Source organism: Bemisia tabaci, chromosome 7, assembly GCF_918797505.1.
Source record: "Bemisia tabaci chromosome 7, PGI_BMITA_v3".
In the NCBI taxonomy this organism is placed as follows: Eukaryota; Metazoa; Arthropoda; class Insecta; order Hemiptera; family Aleyrodidae; genus Bemisia; species Bemisia tabaci.
The window spans coordinates 23,576,655-23,597,278 of record NC_092799.1 but is presented as its reverse complement, the minus strand read 5'-3'; the positions used below and the strand labels follow the sequence as shown (position 1 = coordinate 23,597,278).

The 20,624-nt window shown below is 42.3% G+C and overlaps 1 protein-coding gene across 1 annotated transcript in view; it reads left to right on the top strand.

Moving 5' to 3' along the window:
- Positions 1 to 2,366: 2,366 nt before the first annotated feature.
- Positions 2,367 to 20,624, top strand: part of ex (FERM domain containing expanded) — an 89,329-nt gene continuing 71,071 nt past the window's right edge. Inside the window, exon 1 of the mRNA XM_019045010.2 lies at positions 2,367 to 3,002. The gene's annotated coding sequence lies outside the window, so the exon portion shown is untranslated. The remainder of the gene's footprint in view (positions 3,003 to 20,624) is intronic.

The following is a 20,624-nucleotide window of genomic DNA, read 5'->3' as shown; positions in this document are numbered from 1 at the left end:
ACGCCTTCATTTTTTGCAAACGCACCACAGACAACAGTCAAGTTAGAATAAGGTGCGTGCAGGTCCAGGCGTTGTTACCGATATTTCGCTGCGTGTATTCGTGAATTATCGCAGTTGGGGACTTGTGTAGTGTCCAGTTTCAAATTGTGTCTCTCTTTCCTGAGAGATTCTTACCATAATCAGCCGCTTTTACACAGCAGAAGAGGAAGAGGCCTGTTTACACAAGGGAGGTGTAACGGATAGACTTCCGCTGAACGGATACGCCAAATTCAACTCAAGTGCGTGCGCCTCAATCACTCTTCTCTTCTTTTACTTTTAACTCTACGGCAAATCGGTGGTATGGGGGTTGTATGAGTCAGTAACAAATACCTATTTGACCAAGTTGTTAAAATATTTGATATTGCTTGACGTATTTTGAAAAGTGTAGATTCGGTTTGGAAAACTTAAGAAGCGGGCTGCCCAAGATTACAAATTCACGAGTTTCTCCGTCTGTGGATCCTTTCAATTATTCTTAAATTTGTTCCTCTTTGGTGTGAATCGCCAGTGTAACAAGGGCATAGGTCCAACTAAAATTATTGTGCTACTGCTGCTTCTACTACTCGTTTTTTTTGTTTTTTGTTTTTTGTTTGTTTTTTTTTTGGTTTTTTTTTTGAGCTGGAAATATTCTCGCACTGCAACGATAAGAATGACAAGAGGTATTAGTACATGTTTCTTTAGCGTAGTATTTCGTAGTTGCTTCGGTATCGATATGATCGGGTTCACTTCCTATACCTATCCGAACAGTTTTTTCGCACCTATTTTTATTTTGCTATCAGTGCGGCGTGGGGTGCATTGCGATGTATCGATTGATCTGCTATCAAAACCTATGGAAAAGGATCGATAAACGGGTCGTTCGAAACGAACAACTTAATAATCGACTCTTTATCATAGCTCCAAAATAGGAAATATCGAAAATCGAGTATTCATGCCTTGCCGCACTGTTTGCTATTATAACAGAGAACGAGAAACAATTGGACGATTTATTACCTTGTTAAATAATAAGAGAAAAGAAGGATACCTACGCATCAAAATACCTCCGTGTCGTAAGAAATCTAAAAGGAGAGGGGCCAAAATTTGAAAATTAACGGTGATTATGCTCCTGTCTCTGTGTATAATTGCGGGCAGAAAAGAACTTTGTTAATAACGTTCTTATAATCCTTTATTCCGATAAACGGGAACAGATACCGCTCCTTAGCGCCCATTGCACTGTTCGATTTAAATTTCGGGGCAGATCAGAAAAATTTCGAAGGAAACGCGAGGCGTAGAGAAATCGTGACAGCTCGGATGGATTCAAGTTTTTTTTTTTATTTTTGACATTTTTATTTTTTTAATTTCGTAGGCTGTTTTTTCATTTCTTTGTTTTTTTATGGACCTACGCCTACGTCCCTGCTTCAGTCGTTTAAATATAAAATTTTTTAAATTTTTCCTCCTCCCTTTGGACGTCTCAAAAAAACGCCTTTGGGAGAGAAACTTAAATCAGAAAAATTTTGAATGAAACCCGAGGCTTTGCGCAATCGTGACAGCTCTGATGGACTCAAATTTGTTTTTCTTTTCTTTTACGCCATTTTTATTTCCCTCCTTAATTTCGTGAACTCTTTTTTTTTTTTTTCATTCCTTTATTCTTTCACGTACCTAAGCTCCGGCCTCAGTCGTCGATTTAAATTTAAATTTTTTCAAAATGTCTCACACATTTCTTTTAACGTCTCAAAAAACGTTCCCCTGAGAGAAACTTGAGTCAGAAAAATTCCAAATGAAACACGAGGCTTTGCGCAATCGTGACAGCTCTGATGGACTCATTTTTTTTTTTTTTTTTTCCCCGCCATTTTTATTTCCTGAAGTTTGTGAACTCTTTTTTTTCCATTGCTTTATTCTTAAACGCACCTACGCTCCTCTTTCAGTCGTCGATTTAAATTTAATTTTTTTTAAAATTTCTTACACACTTCTTTGAACGTCTCAGAAAAAGCGTCCTGGAAGCGTTTGATCTACTATTTACCCTTTTCCCGCTAACCCTGTTGACTATGTGACCTTTAGGGCTCGGCTTATCGAACGCGGAAGGATCAGATAGCAGAGACTTGAGCGAAAGGCGAAGGGAGGGAGAGCACCTATAAGATTTGGCACCCTCCGTGATTTTCTCGCGGGCGCACGACTGTGATGGACCATTGGCGATGAGGGGCGCGCGAGCGTCGGGCGGAGGGGGGGGGGGGGGGGGCGAAGAGGAATTTTGAAAATTCCGAGATAGGGGTTAGAGCTTTCCTGATCAGGTGGGAGCCGAAGAATGCAATGCAGTGGCGAGAGTGGAATTTTATATAGATAATAATATCTACTAGCCTGTGAGAGAGAGTATGTTAGATCCGAAGGTTATGGAATGTGATTCGGAATGTAGCCTCCTTTGCAGGCATCTTGCTCAGGAATGCGGTTCTCCCCACCTTTCCTCAACTTGTTTCAACTCAACATAACTCGGCGACCACGGAGCGAGGACGGTCTCAAATATTTCAGACTTGTAGTATTTCCACCCGGGCCGCGACGAGCAGCGCGTCTCCACCGCGATCAGCTTTTCCCATAGCCTCACGCTGCGTGCCTTACGCCTTTTTCGACTCCGAATCAGTTTCGAATTCGTGAACCTTTGTGTTTCCCGCGTCGAAATTCACCTCTCGCGACCGTCGCCGCCAGCCTTCGCCATGGTTCGCCGATCGACATTCTTTTAGGTTATGGTAAAGCTAAGTGTGTCATGTACTTATTGAAGTCAACAGGTTGTTGTGTTTTCGTCGCCCCCATATGTGCTTTTGTCCCTCGTGTTCGTGAGTAATTTCGTGCGATTTGTGTTCGTTTCTGTGCGCCCCCGTTTGTGCCCGTCGTTTATGTTGGTTTGTTTTGGTTTATGTGTTATCACCGCCTCTGTGTGATGGATTATTTTAATCGTTGGAGTATCTCTCTTCGAGGAATGGATAATCCAAAATTGAAAGGTCAGTCGTGTACTTCATCATTACTATCTTGGTTAATCTCAGTAATATCTGGCATGTTTGCTTGCTAATGTACTGTTATCATCATTAGCTGAGGGGTTAGACACAACAGAGAGCCAAGCAATTCTTCGAGTTGACAGCTGGGAGGTCTAAGGGAATGCTCACTTACAGATTCCACCACGGTTTTGTGGTTTATGATGGTTTGCGCCCTAATTTATCGCTGTACCAAGTCCAGCAAACACTTCATCTGTTTCTGAAGATGTTGGAAGAAAGGTTAAAAAGAGGTTGTAAGAGGCTCTCCAAGATTTCCCCAAAAGCGCTAGATGGGGCCCTTACAAGGCCATTTTGTTGAAAGTTTAGGAGGCGATCGCCCTTTAGCCCCTTGGGCCACTTCGCTCTTGAACACATCTTTGCATCTGAAAGTTTGTACATTCAGTAATATGAAAGATAAAGAAGTCATGCCTGTAAAAATATTGGGGGTTAGTGTAAGAGTTTTCTCAAGGGACTGTACGCATGTCCTCTGCATCATCGTACCAAGAAAATTTGTGTGTGACATCTTGCCTTTTTTTGTCAGTTGATCAACACTGTACTACTGTACAGTAATGTAACATGAGCTGAGCTCAGACCTGTCTCAGTGTATGATCAGAACACCTTTCTGTCAGGGGCGGACTGGAACTTAAATAGTAACGGAGAATACGGGCCCATCATTGCTTGAACCGGCCCAAAGTATGTGTTTTTCCGCCAAGCACTGGTTCAAGATCCTTCTATTTTGCAATGAGCCCATTGAGAGTTTTCCTTGTGTTCCAGCCTGCCTGTCCCCTGTTTGCCCCTGGCTCTTATCATGTTTGCTTCCCATTCAACTGATAATATTTCTACCAAATAGGATGAAAGATTTTTTTAATATTTATGGCAATTTTGATCTGAATGCCTTTGATCAACCAGATTCCAAGCGGACACCAAGAGCGTAACTATCAGAACTCCGGAGTACTCAGTCATATGGTATCATGCTCAAATGAAGGAAAATCTCAGCTTTTAGCCTGTCTCAAATTACCGACATTTCTGAATATACCCATAGGTATTATGCTCGCATCTTTGAATGTGGAAATCACTGGAACTTCGGAGTACCTAGGTATTTGGTATCACGTTAAAATGAAGGCTAATGAGGCTTTTCCCTTGACTCAAATCACTGACGTTTATGAATGCTCCGATATTCATGGGAAAATGAGAATTTGCTCACGTCTTTTGAAAACCGCTGGAATAATCGCGCACTTGTTGCGATATTGAGGTGAATTCTTTGTGTTTACATAACCGCTGGAAAAATCGCGTATTTGCCGCGATACTGCCAATCACCGATGTACGTAGAATGAATTTTTATTTAATTTTTTCTACTCAAAATCTCAAATGAAGTAAGATCTCAAGATATAAATATGTGGTAGTGGCCTCGTGGGAAGAATTTTGCCGAAAATGTATTGCTAAATTTTAACTACCTTAAAGCATTCTCTGGATTTACAAGAATTCTTGGTTGCCCCCTCATGAATGACTAGCTATTCTCAGTAACAAAACGTGGACCCAAGTAGAGAGAGATGTCTTTTTTGAACCTGAATCTAAAGAGATCGTGCTCCACTTGCACCACCACAGAAAATAGCGAAGAAATCTTGAAAAATTAACATTTGAGTTGTATTCTTCTTTCAACGAATACGATTATGTGCGCGGGTCAGATACAGTGGCATGAAACCGCCGTCAAGTCGAATAGGCTAGAGGAGTTTGCCCAAAGAACCGGTAAGGATGTACCAACTATTGAGAAAAACTTTATTAAAACAACGATCAGGCAGCAACGCAGCCGAATGTTTACCGAACAGGCGTGTCTCGCTCCCAGGAAGCGAATTCCAGCGTAAAATCAACCAGTTGATAAAAAGATTACTCATTGTCAGTTATTCGTTCATTCATGGTAGATTGGCAGAACGTGCACCGCGAATTTTTAGATAACGTCCCGCCAGGAAGAGCAGAGAACCTTTTAGTAGGTTTGTAGCTGAAGATCATGATAGAAAAACGGGGCAACTAACTATTGTTCGGAAAACTTCGATCCTCATTTTGTAAATCAACTTCAGTCAAGAATCTGACTTGAAATTTTCGGGAAGGATTGTGGAAGTTTTCGGCTGAAGGTCGGTAATTTTTTCGAAAGGGGCCCCTGCAAATCCCTCTCATATTCTCCGACCTTCAAATGTATATATATCTTAAAACAGCTCCCGTCAGTTTAAAACGTTTCTAACTGCACTTTTTGCAAACTCCCTAGCGGAAATAAATATTAATGTTTTGAGATGAGACCTCGAATTTTTTCTGAGGCAACGAGGAAACGACTTCACCTTATTCGTAATGTTTAGATCAGTGAAGTTAGGAACCGCAGCTCACACAATTTAGGATGGTACCGTTGTTATTTATTTAGACGATCGAAGCATTAATCGGAAAATTGACATTACCGCAAAAAAAATCAGTTCTAGTTTACATGACCGGATTTACCTACTTGCCGCCCATGGGCCGCCTGTATTTTGCCGCCCTCTTCTCACTCATTTTGAAACATCCATAATAACCATCAAGTGAACGTGCCGGAGGGAGAAGGTTGCATAAGACGCGTTCACTTGTGTTGGACACATTTTTTGCGTAAGCCCTGTCAACACTACTAGCAAAAGTTCACGGAACTTCGCGCGAAAGTTCAGTTCCGTAAACCTATCTCTGTAGGGACAAGGCCTTTCATTTGTAAGAAATGAACTAAAAAATTAAGAAAGAACAAACATAAATGTGGTTTAATAATTTTAACTTCCGCCGCCGTGCCGCGCTGACCAAATTGTATTTGGCGTAATGCGTGAAGTATTCATGTAGTCTTGTAGGCACTGTGCGTTTCACGCCGCGCCGACCGCTGTTGACCGTACTGTGTTTGACGCAATGCGTGAAGTATTCATGCAGTCTCGTAGGCACTAATATGTGTTACATGCCGACCCCGACCGCCGCGTCGAGGGCTTCTCCTTTTCATCTCAAGTCCTCGTCATCATTTTTCTTTGCGCCGCGCCGCTCCAGGCCAAATTACGTGTTTGGTTTCTCTCTTAACTCAACTAATTAAAGGTGCGCAGTCTTTTGTATCACCGAAATACAACAAAATTAGAAATTAATGAACCCTCCGGAAATGAGAGATTTTTGTCACCTTTTCTTGTTTGTAATTTTTTTCTGAATCCGATTTTTTGTACCTACATTTAAAAAAATTGCAAAATTTGCCGCCCCCTAATTTTGCCGCCATGGGCCGCGGCCCATGTGGCCACCCCCTTAATCCGGCCCTGATAGTTTATCTCATCGGCATAACAGGCGACGATGGAATCGGGTCGCGGCGTAAAAGAAACAAGCAAAGCGCCCTTGGTTTGTGTCAATCGCGGCGAACACTCATTTTAACTCCTAGATGCGACTATTCGAGCTTCACGGATGTCCGTGTTTCATACGCACGGAGTTGAAGGCGTTTTGACTCACCAAACCTTGAATGTTTGCACACTTCGTCCGACTCATTGACACGATGACACATCGACTCCCTTCACTGAGTGCCGCTAGTGAAGCGGTTAGTGTTTCATGTCAAAACACCTTCACTTTCATGCGTATGCAACACGGATATCCATAAAGCCCGAATAGTTGTATCCAGGCTTTATAGTGAAATTCGTTTAGTATCTGTCGCTATTGTGACACCTATTGAAACTTCTATTGTTTCTCTTACATCTTAACTTAATTCCAGCGTTGCCTTTTGTGCCGATGAAGTAAACCACCACGCTTTTTATCGCTACCTCTACAATTTTCCGAGCAATAAATTATTTAAAAATTTAAATAAAAGTATCACAACGTTACGGGCCCTAAAAATCGCTCAAAACGGGTATCTGAGAATGATGTGTAGAGTTCCCTTTTACTAACTTCAATGAAGCTTCCTTCTTAGGATTTTTTTTTGTTTTCCTTCTTTAGGAAGACGTTTTTTAGAACAAAGTAGGCTGTCGTTCGTACGGCTCCTTTTCCTCAAACAAGGTAAAACTGGTAGCAAGAGTCACGGCAACAGAGGCAAATAGTAACAGTTGGACCGTGGGAGAAAGTGTCTCGAGATGACCGTAACCATTCATCAAGACCATCACGGCCAATGATCTACATGTATCTCATATTTTAGGTTTCTCCTCAATTAAGAAGGCAGCACCTGGCTATGAGTGGCCGTGGAATGTGTGTTTTTCCAAATGGACCGCGTTAAACAGGAAGGAACCAAGCCACATCAGCCATTGCCCAATGGGCCTGTTGCAAACTTTTGCTAGAGCAAAAATAACAGTTGTTTCTCATGGAAAGTGTCTCAAAAATCACGATGAGCGCATCGGCAAAGTCTGAAGTGCACTCCTTGCTTCACAATTTGCATAAGAAATTTGCGTTTTTTTGAGCTTCCCGCTTCAACAACGATACCACGGCACAGGTGAACATCTCGTTAGAGGAGTTTAGAGTACCTTTATAGACAGAGTATGGCCATTCGTATCTTTTTACTACAGGAAAACTGTTCCGCTTTTTGATTGGTCAACGAGTTTTTAGGCTTCATGATGCTCTTAGGGCCGTAAATAAACAAACAAGATGGCGGCTCACCGTAACATCGATGAGAAGCTAAATTTGACAAAAATTTCAATTATGCGGCAGTAACAATTTAAACGAGCATATCTACGAATAGCACACGAAAAACTCATAAAAAAATTGTTAAATTGCCTTTCAACTTTAACACAGGAGGATGTAAGATGTGCATAACCTCAATCTTGCTTGCTGATAACGGCCATCTTGTTTGTTTATTTACGGCCCTAAGAGCATCGTGTCAGCCTATTCGCTCGCGACCAATGAAAAACCGGAACAGAAATGGCCATACTCTGTCTATAAAGGTACTCTAGAGGAGTTATTCCACCCAACCTGGATTCGGATTCTGAATGGATCTAGGTTCTTTGTTCAATTTGCCACTGGACTGATTTTGCATTAATCGATAGTCGAAGTGCAAAAACTCGTAGCTCCATTTGCGACGTTGCAGACTTCCCGTCATAATTTATTTTATCTCTGGAAAACACGCAGTATCTTCAGTCAGCGCAATTTCTTAAACACTTCCTGGACTTTTTTCTCTATAATTAGAATATTCCGTACAAATTCTACGACATACAGTTGGCTTGTTTTTCCTCGAAAAATCAAAGTGAAGCGGAAATTTTGTAACAACGCAATGGCGGTACGTAATTTCGCAAGTTAGCCATCAAAATGTATCAAATTGAGGGTTTGGTCCGAGACGTAATCCCGTCGTTTTCAGTGACGTGTTCGATTGCCTCCAAATACTGATGGATCGTATGCGATAGTGGTTCGATGTATCGTTCAGTTCAAATTAATAGAACATAACCTCGAACAAAAATTTTAGCGATCAAGTTGGAGAAGCTGAAAATGAGAAAATTTCTAACAACTTCACTTTTCATTGCCATCTTTAACTCATAAGAATCAAAAATCTATCACAAATAACCCGTTCCCTCAGATTACTCAATTGACTTTTGAAGCTATATTTTTAGGTACATGTTGAACCAATCGATATCGATAGAATCTCGCTTGTTCGATGTATCGAATACGATCATTGGTTACAACCACCTGTTTTTCGCAGTTCTTTTATTCGTTTTTCGAGACGAGACGAGGTTCAAAGGAGTTCAAAAATTGAACGAAGCTAGCGTTCACTCTTTCAACCGCTAGCTTTAAGCTCGCTGGCTTATCCGGGGAGCATTCCTGACGGGCCATTAAAAGTTCCTTCAACCCCGCATCGAACAACAGCATACTTGCGTCTACAGTATCGGTAACGCACTGAAATTCCGTGTCCCTTTGTCCCCGACGATAGATGTCAATGCTGCCGTGCTAAGGAAAAACGCCGTATGAACCTTCAGGCGTTGCCAAATTTCATTTGATAAAACGCTAATATTCTGGAAAACTTAAGAATATTTTCGCTCAAATTTTTCAGATAATTCTGTCCGCAATTTCACCTAAGTTCCTGAAAATTTCAAGGAAAAATATTCGTAACTTTTTTCAAAAATAAACATTTTATTGATGGAAATTTGGCAACTCTCGAATGTTCATACGGCGTTCTTCCTTAGCACGGCAGAATGGATCGCCTATAAAACTTCAAAGCTGTGTTGCCGAGGTTTATCATGGACACCGATTGATTTTGTCGCTGGGTCATTCTTGCGATACTCAAGTCAAATGTTCCACAATTTTAACAACCAAAAGTCTGAATTCTACCTTGAGTATTTAGAGTATTAGTTAATTACGAATTTACACAAACTGATTGCGGTGGATTGCAGTGTCGCACCAAACAGCATATCTCTTTGAGGGAAAACTGTGCTCGAATGAGCTTTTTCCCTATGTATTGGGATTTTCAGCTTTATGCTGAATTTTTAATGCACGTTGGCAAAAAACTCCAACATATACTGAATTACGAATTTGTCAGTATTGAATCATAACTTATTCGATGACCTACCAAATACGAGATTCAATTGGAAGATACTTGGACGTGTTTGACCACTCCACCCGCCGTTCACATCGTTATTACTGCGCCGTGCTAAGGAAAAACGCCGTATGAACATTTGAGGGTTGCCAAATTTCCTCCGGTAAAATGTTTATTTTAAGAAAAGTTATGAACTGCTTTCCTTGAAATTTTCAGGAGCGTCAGAGGAAATTGCGATTTAAATTATCTGAAAATTTGGAAGGAAAACAATCATAAGTTTACCGAAAAAATCTTGTTTTAATGGAGGGAATTTGACTACGTCCGAAGGTCCATACGGCGTTCTTCCTTAGCACGGCAGGATACGACGAGGTTACGTTTCTGTTTCGATTTGAACTGGCTAAATTCTATTAATTGATAACGCACGTAGCCACAAAATCAGTTTATGAGCTCGTGAAGTTTAGTACCTTCTGCGTCAAGTTATGTACGTGGGATTCGTGAACCCTTGTCAGGTACTTGATTCTCCTCGAATTTTAGGGATAATCTTGCCCCGAGTTGTATTATAAAGCGTTTCCGCTTAATTTGACACCTCTCGTAAGTTTATTTACAGCCCCTTGGGAGATATGCCTTTATAGTTTCCCTTTCTTTCGCTGTGGAAAATCTTTAGCTGCAACGTTGTACGTACACTCATTCTCAACTCGATAAATTACTTTTTTTTTCTCGTTCGAGACAATTTCTTTTGCTTGGAACTTTTTTGCTCCTGTAAAATTCTACCAAGCACCTGTGATAACCAGCGAAACTTGATCACGCAACAAGGAAACTTCAGCTGTCATGGCTAGACGTGTCACTGTTGACGAGAAAAAGTTTCTATAGAGTACCCATTCTCCTACCCATGAACCATCTGGTTGAAAATCTCAACGATCCGTGTTAGGGCTTTGAAAGTTGTAAACTCCCTAATTGGTGTGGATTTTTATACCAAGGATCTCCAGACGCTGGTAAGGCTCATCTAACCTTCAGTATCCAGGTTTCTCTACCTGAATAAAATTGCTGATCCGGTTGACAGACTGAGAAAAATGATCGATGTAAAACTGACGGAGTCAACATAGAATCCACGCCAAGTAAGTTTATGCACTTTTAGAGTCGGACAAAAATTCTACCGTTCTCTTGTTAGCTTCGAAGAATAAATGCTAGAATCGGCGTGGCGGATCTACTGGCTCACTCTATAAGTGCGTAAAAGTTTATTTGATTACTAGGGGGCTACGCCCCCTGGCCGCTACGCGGCCCAACCCCCTGAAGGCGCTCCGCGCCATCAATGGGCCGCTTCGCGGCCTTATTTTTACCCTCCTATCAGTGTTAGTTTTATTTTTCCCCTAAAAAAATACGATATGAGGTATACTTTAATTTTAAACTTTACTTAAAATTACTTTAAAATTAAAAGGACGCGTTTTGGAATGACTGCTTGATGAAATATTGCAGTAAAACAATGAACAATGATAGTCAGGTAATAATTAAGAGTTCATAAGTCGGGGATCGAACACACACTGTGATCAAAGCGGACACATTTGACGTCTTAGACGACTCGGCCACCGCTCGACTTGAGGTCATAGGTGCAAATCTTGTGTAGATAAGTGTAGAGCTGATGCGCAGGCTACCCAGCTACTGCGCAACCTCCTCGACCACTGCGCATCCTCCCGCGCATAGCGGCAGCAGTCCCGGAGCATTCTGTAAAGTTACTCACTTTTATAACGTGATTTTGAAAAAACCTGGGTCCTATTTCCAAAATCTAATTAGAGCGGGCACATCTAGGGCCAATTACCTGACGATCTACGCAAAAATCATGGAAATCGGCCCGGTAGAACGCTCAAACGAACTATGACAAAAAGTATAAATTTACATTGTTCTTATGAGAGAATTCGCAACTTTACCACGTAATATAAAAAAACCTGGGCCATATTTTGAAAATCTGAAAAGAGTTGGCTAATCTAGTGACAATTGCCCGTCGATTGCCGCAAAAATCATGAAAATCGGCCAGGTAGAACGCTGGAACTAAGCGTCACCAGTTTCGTAAAATTAGGAGGTCTCGGAGCTTATAGTATAGATAGATAGATATTTTTTTGCTGGCTAATTGGCTTCTGTTCCGTTAGGAACATACAGCCATCTGTAGAGTTCGTAAACATCAGGGCGATAGGGACATCCATGTCCTCAATTCTCAGCATATCTCTAAAATACGGGAGTCTATCAGAAATTCATCCCACACGTCTTGACTTTACCCTGTGTCACACCATCATAATGTCAAGGTCAAGTGCTGTGATTGGTCCAAGTCATCGAATAAGTCAATCACAATACCTGACCTTGATATTTTGATGGCTAGTTTTGACAGTGTGACACAGGCCTCTCAGCATAAAGGGACACTCTTTGGGACAGCTCTGAAACGTCGCAGCGAAGTTACAGCACTCCTGCTCGCTATGGGCGATTCGCTGAATGCTGAACTGTCCGACGGGACAGCCGCGTATGGCATTCAAAGAATTTTTGCCGCCGCAAATGCGTCGCCTGCTGGCCCCTCTAATCCACTGTTGCCGTTGTTTGAAATTGGCGCATTTTTCTCTATGCTCGTGGAGAGATGAATTCGATATTCCGCTGCTCGGCAACATCGCATTAAACCCCCGCGACCATCGCTTACTTACCCACGCATCATTGCTTCGTCGCGATTCGCGATCTGATGATCTCGCTTCGTTGCCAGATTTCTGCGGATTTCTCATCATTTGAGTAGTGATCGTTCATGGCGCCTTGAAAATTTCTCAAATCTGACGGATAGGCACACACACACACAAAAAAAGCGTTCCGATGATTTCGACACAGCTGATAAATCTCTCGCTCCCCTTGCAGGTAGAAGGAGTATTGTTATTGTAAAAAAGAAATACGTAATTTTGTCTTTTTTAGTGAAGTTGGTGCCACGCTCGAACCATTTCTGGCCGTACCCCAACTTTACAACTGATAGTGCAGCAATTTATTAGTTTGAGCGCAACCCATTAAGTTTGAAGTTTGCTGTGCAGTATCCTGCCCAATGGACCTGATGCACAAGCACAACACCAGTTAGTTTGCGTGCAGCATTAATTTGGGTTGTCTGTGACAAAATCAGTCATCAGTCCGTTTTAGCGCAGGCAAAATGTGCCCTAAGGTGGAAGGGTGGGGGGCTTGCATATTTTGTCGCAAAGAAACGAATACATTCTAAAACTTAACCATCTGACTAAAAGAGAAACCGAACACGGAATTTGGCCTGGAACGGCGCGGCATAGAAAGCAATGATGACGAGAACGTGAGATGAACGCCCGCGGCGCGGCGGTCGGCACGTAACAAATAATAGCGCCTACAAGACTGCATGAATACTTCACACATTGCGCCAAAGACAGTGCGGTCAGCAGTGGGCAGCGTGAAACGCATAGCGCCTACAAGACTAAATGAATACTTCACGCATTGCGTCAAACACAGTACGGTCATTGCGGTCAGCGTGAAACGGATAGCGCCTACAAGAATGCATGAATACTTCACGCATTGCGCCAAATACAGTGCGGTCAGCGCGGCACGGCGGCGGAAGCAGTGGCGTGGCGTGAATTGCGATATATCGATTGTTATGCCATATAAACCTATGGAAAAGGATCGATAAACAGGGTGTTCGCAGCGAACACCTTAATGATCGATTCTTTACCATAGCTTCAAATGGCGAGATATCGAAAATCGATCATTCACGCCACGCCACTGGGCGGAAGTTAAAATTATTAAACCACATTTAGATTGCATTTTGCAAAAAGGAACCACTAGCATTGTAATGTTGCTAAGATTGTGCAACTTCTTTTGTGTTGGAGGAAAAACCCGATTATCCATTAATAGTTTCTATTTTACTCGCTAAAAACTGTAAATTTAAGACAGAAATTACCCTATAAATTTCATAGTTTTTCACGATTTCCGCCATTTTATTGCAAAAGATAAAGTTGCACAATCTTAGCATCATTGCAATGCTAGTGGTTCCTTTTTGCAAAATGCAATCCATTTATGTTTGTTCTTTCTTAATTTTTTAGTTCATTTCTTACAAATGGATTACATTTTGCAATAAGGAACCACTATCTCTGGCTCTCCCATAAAAGCACATATCTTTATAGGGAAATCAATGGCACGTATTATGTTGTTTCTAAAATGAGCCAGAAATAGTGGTTCCTTATTGCAAAATGTAATCCAAATGAAAGACCTTGTCCCCACAGAGATAGATTTACGGAACTGAACTTTCGCGCGAAGTTCCGTGAATTTTTGCTAGTAGTGTTGACAGGGCTTAGCGCAAAAAATGTATCCAACGAGAGTGAACGCGTCTTATACGCCTCTCCCCCTCCGGCTCGTTCTTTTGATGGTTTTTATTGACGCTTCAAAAGGAATGAGAAGGGGGCGGCAAAATACAGGCGGCCCATGGGCGGCAAAATACAGGCGGCCCATGGGTGGCAAGTAAGTAAAGCCGGTCCGGTTCTGTACCAAGTTCCTTATAGAAATGATATTTGACAAAACAGCTTATTTGAAGCAAAATTTACTTACTTTTAACCAATATTACACTTTCGTCTATTCTTTCAATAGATTATTTTAAAGTCCATCTACCGGGCTCGATTGCTTAGTTTTGGATTTTATCCGCGAATTTCGCTCGTCCGCGGTAGCTCCGGTCTCAATCCCTGCATTGGCGATTTTGTACCTTGGTTGTTTTTCCACCTTTAAATCCAGTAAAAATATCAATTACTTTACATACTTTAAATGGAGGATACAGTGATGCCAAATTTCTAGAATTGCCACTGTCGCGGATAGTCGAGACTCTATTAGGGTCAGTGGACCCCCTATGGACACGGGAAGACACGGGACCCCCTATGGACTCTTAGTAGTTTCAGGTTAAAAAACAAGGTGACAACATAACCAAACAACCTGAAAATCGCGTCAGCTGTTCTCTGGGATCAGCTGAATGATGAGAAAATTTTCATTTCATGATTGGTTACGTTGTCACCTTGTTTTTTAACTACTAAGGGTCCATAGGGGGTCCCGTGTCCATAGGGGGTCCACTGACCCTATATAATGTCTATCATAGAGATCTTAAGACTCGCCAATTAGTTGGAGAGCGCTGCATTTGCCTCGTCACACAAGGATTGAGAAGGCAACATTCTCCCTGCAAACAGCCGTGCTAAGGAAGAACGCCATATCATCCTTCAGGCGTTGCCGTTTTTCTTTCAAGAAACTGAATGTATCGAAAAAATTGTGAATACCTATTTTTCTTTAAATTTTTTAGACAATTTTGTCCACGATTTAATCTCGAATATCTGACAAATTTCAAGGAATAATATGCGTAACTTTCCGCAAAAATACACGTTTTATTCGGGGAAATTTGACAACTCTCGAAATTCGAATGTTCGTACGGCGTTTTTCCTTAACACGGCAGTGTAGGTCCTTTAATGGCAATGGCGTGATGGAGAAGTTCCAGTGTTCCTGGCATGAGAGCCTAGAGTCCCTTTATAGAGAGAGTTGAGACAACGCGGCGTATGGATGTCACAAACGGGAATGAAGATTTCACCAACCGGACGTTATTTGTAATCTTTGATCAACCCATTCCCGAATTCCTGTCTATGTTCCCTCTCTCATTCCATTTGTTCCTTGCTGCACCCCCTATTCCCCGGTCCGTTCCAGTTTATAATCTTTGCAATTGAGAATTTGCATGGACATTTTTATTGCTTCATCTAGAAGTGTTTAAAGAGCACATTACCCAGTATTTTTTGTAATTTTTTTCTGAAATGGGAAGTAGTATAAAGACTGATTTAAATGTGAGAAAATGCACCGCCTAGTGACCTCATCTGGCGGCATTTCCCCTTTAAACACACGTATTTTAGCAGATTAGATCATTTTGTCATATCTTCCCGTTTGTGACACTGTGAAGGCCTAAAATACGGGAACCAATCAGAAATGGATTCACATTATCTTGACTCTCAGTATAAAGGGACTCTAGGTACTCTATGAGAGCCTAGTGCGGCGGATATCTGGAACGGGGATGCAAATTGGCAACAGGGCGATGCAGCGAGGCCTCGTCGCGAAGTCTGGTGGAATGGATGCACCGGCACCGGCCGTGACGCGGTGTGGAGGAACTGTTGCAGATTCAAGGAAAAGAGTAACAATAGCCACTGTTCAAAACTGGTCGGCACGTGGCCGCTTTTGTGTTTGGTGTGTGTTGTGCTGTTGTGTGCGCAAGGCAAGGATGAGGATGTCCTTGCCCCTTGCACCTCGTGTCGTGCCTGTGCCGGTGCCGACTCAATCTAGAATCCAGGCTCGCGACAAGTGGGACCCTCCATGTCAACCCTCGCACCTGAGTCAGCCTCCCCTCCGGCCTACTCCATTCTATGTAGATCCCGTGATTTATCGCTTCCAAGTCCAGCGGTCGTCCGTGCAGAAACAGTGTTCCGCGCTCTCCCTGGGTCCGACTGGTCTAATGGAGTGCCCTTATACGCTAGTGTAATCCACTGCTGATTGGCTCAGCTATCGTTGACTTTATGAAGGTGAGGTGTGTACTATTCCGGAATTTCTGGAAAGTCTGGAAATAGTACCGATTTTTAAGGGCGGTCCGGAAGTATTGAAAAAATGCGGAAATTCCGCAAGAAGGTCCGACATTTTTCCTCTCACACCACCCGTGAGTTCTTTTACACGGAGAGTATGACCACTAGAGAATCCACCGTTGATTTTACCAAGGTGAGGTGTCTATTAGTCTGGAATTTCCGGAAAGTCCGGAAATGGCACTGATTTTTAATGGCGCCCTGGTAAAAATTAGCAGCAGAATCTGTGTTCCAAAATACCATAGACCTACAGCCGGCTGTAAGATTTCCGATAGTTTATATAGCCGGCTACACAATTTCTTATAGCCTTTTATAGCCGATGGCGATTAAGCAACAGCCAGGCGATAAAGTGTATGCTAAACGTCACTAATTACGGATGCTAGGACTTAGTGAGTTCTTGGAACACTGCTCTCTTTTTGGGCCGTAGTATCTTGATTTATTTTGCGAGGAAAGCTCCGTACTTTTGAAGGATGCCTGCCATTACTAATATATTAGAGCGCCTTCAGTTTCGTATGATACTGTGCAATACCTCTGGTGTGAAGTAGTTGCTTCAAGCGCCGTGGCAGGCGGGCAGCCAGCGCGAAACACGCATTGGCGCCTACAAACCTAACAGGGATACTTCACGCGTTGCGCAACGCGTGAAGTATCCCTGTTAGGTTTGTAGGCGCCAGTGCGTCGCCGCTCCGCTTTGTGTTAGCTCTGATATTTAAACTGGCGGAGTCAGCGTTATTCAACTCATGATTTTGAAATATTTGCACATCCTGTATGGATTATTCTCATTTTAATTGATGAAAAAAAAAATTGTATTAAAAGAAAATATAATGTGTGTTTTGAAAATATTAAGGTGGTTCCGTATCAAACTTGATGATTTCCAAAGCACACGAATTTCTACACAATTTCTTACTTATAGCCTTTTATAATCGATGGCGAAAAAGCAACAGCCAGGCGATAAAGTGTAAAGCCCGGCGATAAAGTGTAAAGCCCGGGCGATAGGAACTACAGCCCGGCTGCTAATTTTTTATCGCTTCGTATAGCCCGGCCGTGTGATTTTCTCCGCATTCTACAGCCAGCCATATGATTTTCTGTAGCCTTCTTTAGCCGGCTATAAGAATTCCTATGGTATTTTGAAACGCAGCTCTTATCGCCAATTTTTACCAGGGTGGTCCGGAAGTTTTGAAAAAATGCGGAAATTCCGCAAGAAGGTCCGGAATTTTGTCCCTTTTCACCACTCGTGTTCTCTAACAAAGCCTGGAAAGTATACAATCCCTTGCACGTTGATTCTTATTGCTAGAGTCGTATTTTTGCCTGCAAGATAGCTTTTATGCAGTCAGTTAATCTTCAAGATCTAATTTCGTGTCGACGGCATTTTTGTCGCAATTCGAGCGAGAATTTCAAATTTTTGAAATTTTTCGAATTTCATCATGGAGGCCAAATGGAGGTATTTTATAAGTATTGAATTTCTCGGAAATGTACAAAAAAAAGTATCGTAAAAGAACTTATTTTTGGGCAGCCTGTTATAGTAGACACCCTGCTTTATGGAGCTCAGGGCAGCCTGTTTTAGTAGACACCCTGCTTTATGGAGCTCAGAGACCATATACATTTTAGAGACCTTGAAGTAACAATCAGAGCTTTTGATCGGGTTGGACGAAAGTTTGATTCAGATGTCAACGCTATTTTTCGCCTGGAAATATTTAACGTAATGCCATATCTACTACGTATCTCGAGGAAGAATTGCGTCGAGTGAACAATATCATGCGTGTTCGCCTCGTCATTTAACCACTTGAACGCTGCCTCGCAATTTCCGATTTTGAATTTCCTTGTTGAAGCAGCCCTGGCTCCGAACGAGATTTCCGCCTTGTTTCCCAAGCTCCGTCGCTTGACAGCATGTCCTCTTCGCGCCACGTTATCACAGATTTGAAACACTTAAAATATTTCTAAAATGAGTCAGCATAGATAAACACTTAATGTGCCTCGCTTATCTTCGGTTCTAATAGAGAAGCAGCGACGAATAGTTAGACCAAAGCATCGTTAGAATTTGTCGTTTCCTACACGAAGGAACGTTACTCCATTCTATGGCTGTAAAACTCGTCGTTTTCTAGACGGAGGTTTGAATTCCATTCCAATGTTGGATTGACTCAATCAATTCAATTTCTTACAACAGGATGAGTGCATAATGTCTTCCCAAAATTTTATAGATTTCCGCATGCAATGAGATGAAAACTTAGTGAAATTTTGTGTCAGGAATTTTCACAATGGAGATGTTGCATGTGTGAGGAATTTGCGATCTGATTGTTAATTCTTTTGTAAAAGTTCGCGAGAAACACGATGGTGCCACTGATTTTCTCTGAAATCATCACCCAAGCTCAAAAAAAGCTCTCAAGTTAAGGCCAAAATGGATGGGTATCCCACGCTATCCTGAGAGTCCCCCTCTACATCAAGACAAACTCTCCACGCAAACCCTGGTAAAACTTGGCAGTAGAATGTGTGTTCCAAAATACTATAGACCTAAAGTCGGCTGTAAGATTTCCTATAGCTACTGTAGCCGGCTGTACAATTTCTTATAGCCTTTCATAGCCGATGGCGATTAAGCAACAGCCAGACGATAAAGTTTATGCTAAACGTTACTAAATACGGATAGTAGGACTTAGTTAGTCTTTGGACTACCGCTCTCTTTTTGTGCCGTAGTATCTTGATTTATTTTGCGAGGAAAGCTCCGTACTTTTGAAGGATGCCTGTCATTCTTAATATGTTGCAGCGCCTTCAATTTCTTATGATATTGTGCAATACCTCTGGTGTGAAATAGTTGCTTCAGACGCCGTGGCACGTTGCGGCGCAGCGGGCGGGCAGAGAGCGCGAAACGCGCATTAACGCCTACAAACCTAACAGGGATACTTCACGCATTGCGCAATGCGTGAAGTATCCCTGTTAGGTTTGTAGGCGTCAATGCGCGTTCGCGCAATGCGTGAAGTATCCCTAGTAGGTTTGTAGGCGCCAGTGCGTCGCCGCTCCGCTTGTGTTCGGCTCTAATATTTAATCTCGCGTTTTTCAACTCATGATTTTGCAATGTTTGCACACTCTGTTTGGATTTTTCTCATTTTAATTGATGACAAAAAATATGTTTTAAAGGAAAATATAATGTGTGTTGTAAATATTAAGGTAGTTCCGTATTGAACTTAATGATTTCCAAAGCACACGAATTTCCACACAATTTCCAATAGCCTTTTATAGCCAATGGTGATAAAGTGTAAAGACCGGCGATAGGAACTATAGCCCGACTGTATACTTTTTTATAGTTTCGTATAGCCCGGCTATATGATTTGCTCCGCTTTCTACAGCCAGCTGTACGATTTTCAATAGCCTTCTTTAGTCGGCTATAAGAACTCCTATGGTATTTTGAAACGCAGCTCCTATCGCCAATTTTTACCAGGGAAGATAGGGAGCAAATACATTAGCAGTGATGCCGTGTTTTCAGTTTTAGAGTCCCCAAATAAAGTGGCAGCCCTGTCAATGTATTTGCTCCCTATCTTTGTACGGAGAGCTCGTCTTGGTGTAGAGGTGGACTCTCAGGATAGCGTGGGACATCCCCTCCATTTTGGCCTCAACTTGAGAGCTTCTTCTGAGCTTGGGAGTTGATTTCAGAAAAAACCAGTGGCACCATCGTGTCTCTCCCAAACTTTTACATAAGAATGAATAGTCAAATCGCAAATTCCTCGCACATGCAACAACTCCATTGAATTTGTGACGAAATAAACAAATACATTTGGAACTTTAGTCGAAAATTTCATGTTGGACCTCTTCTGTTAGTCGGTTCGACTGTGCGCCGGCGCGGATTCCTCCGCATAATTTCACCGTAAGGATCGACGTGAAACGGGCGAATTTTTCTCAACGGCTCGACGCGAACGCAAGGCACAACCGGTTGCGCTCGGTGCGATGCGATGCTTTCGATCAGCTCTTTCCGCCCGAGTCCACGCCAGCGAGGACCCCGCGACTCGAGTCAAGAGCGAATCCCGCGTCCAATAAAAATGATAACCGGTTGTCGACCGGCCCGGCCGCGCCGCGGGTAATCGCCTCTATGCCATCATTGACGAGCGATCTGGCAACTTTGTGAGCCTACTCCCGTCACAAGCCATACTACAGCATGTGGAGGATCCACAAAGTGAGAAAAGTGACCGATACAGACGCATTCAGTGATGACGTCACGGAGCGATATTGTTGGTTCGATATCTCGAAAGTCGAAATGTGCCCCAACAAACAAACATAACCTCCAAAATGAACAATTGACGATATTATGCTAAAACTAGCCCGAAACTAAACAATTGATCCATGGGACTTTAAAATTATGAAAGCTAGTCATTTACAAAAACGTTCGAGATCACAATTACCTTGATTTGATCGCACGGATGAGGACAACACAGGGTGTCAACAATTCTGGAAATAGTACTGATTTTTAAGGGCGGTCCGGAAGCACTGAAGAAGTGCGGAAATTCCGCCAGTAGGTCCGGA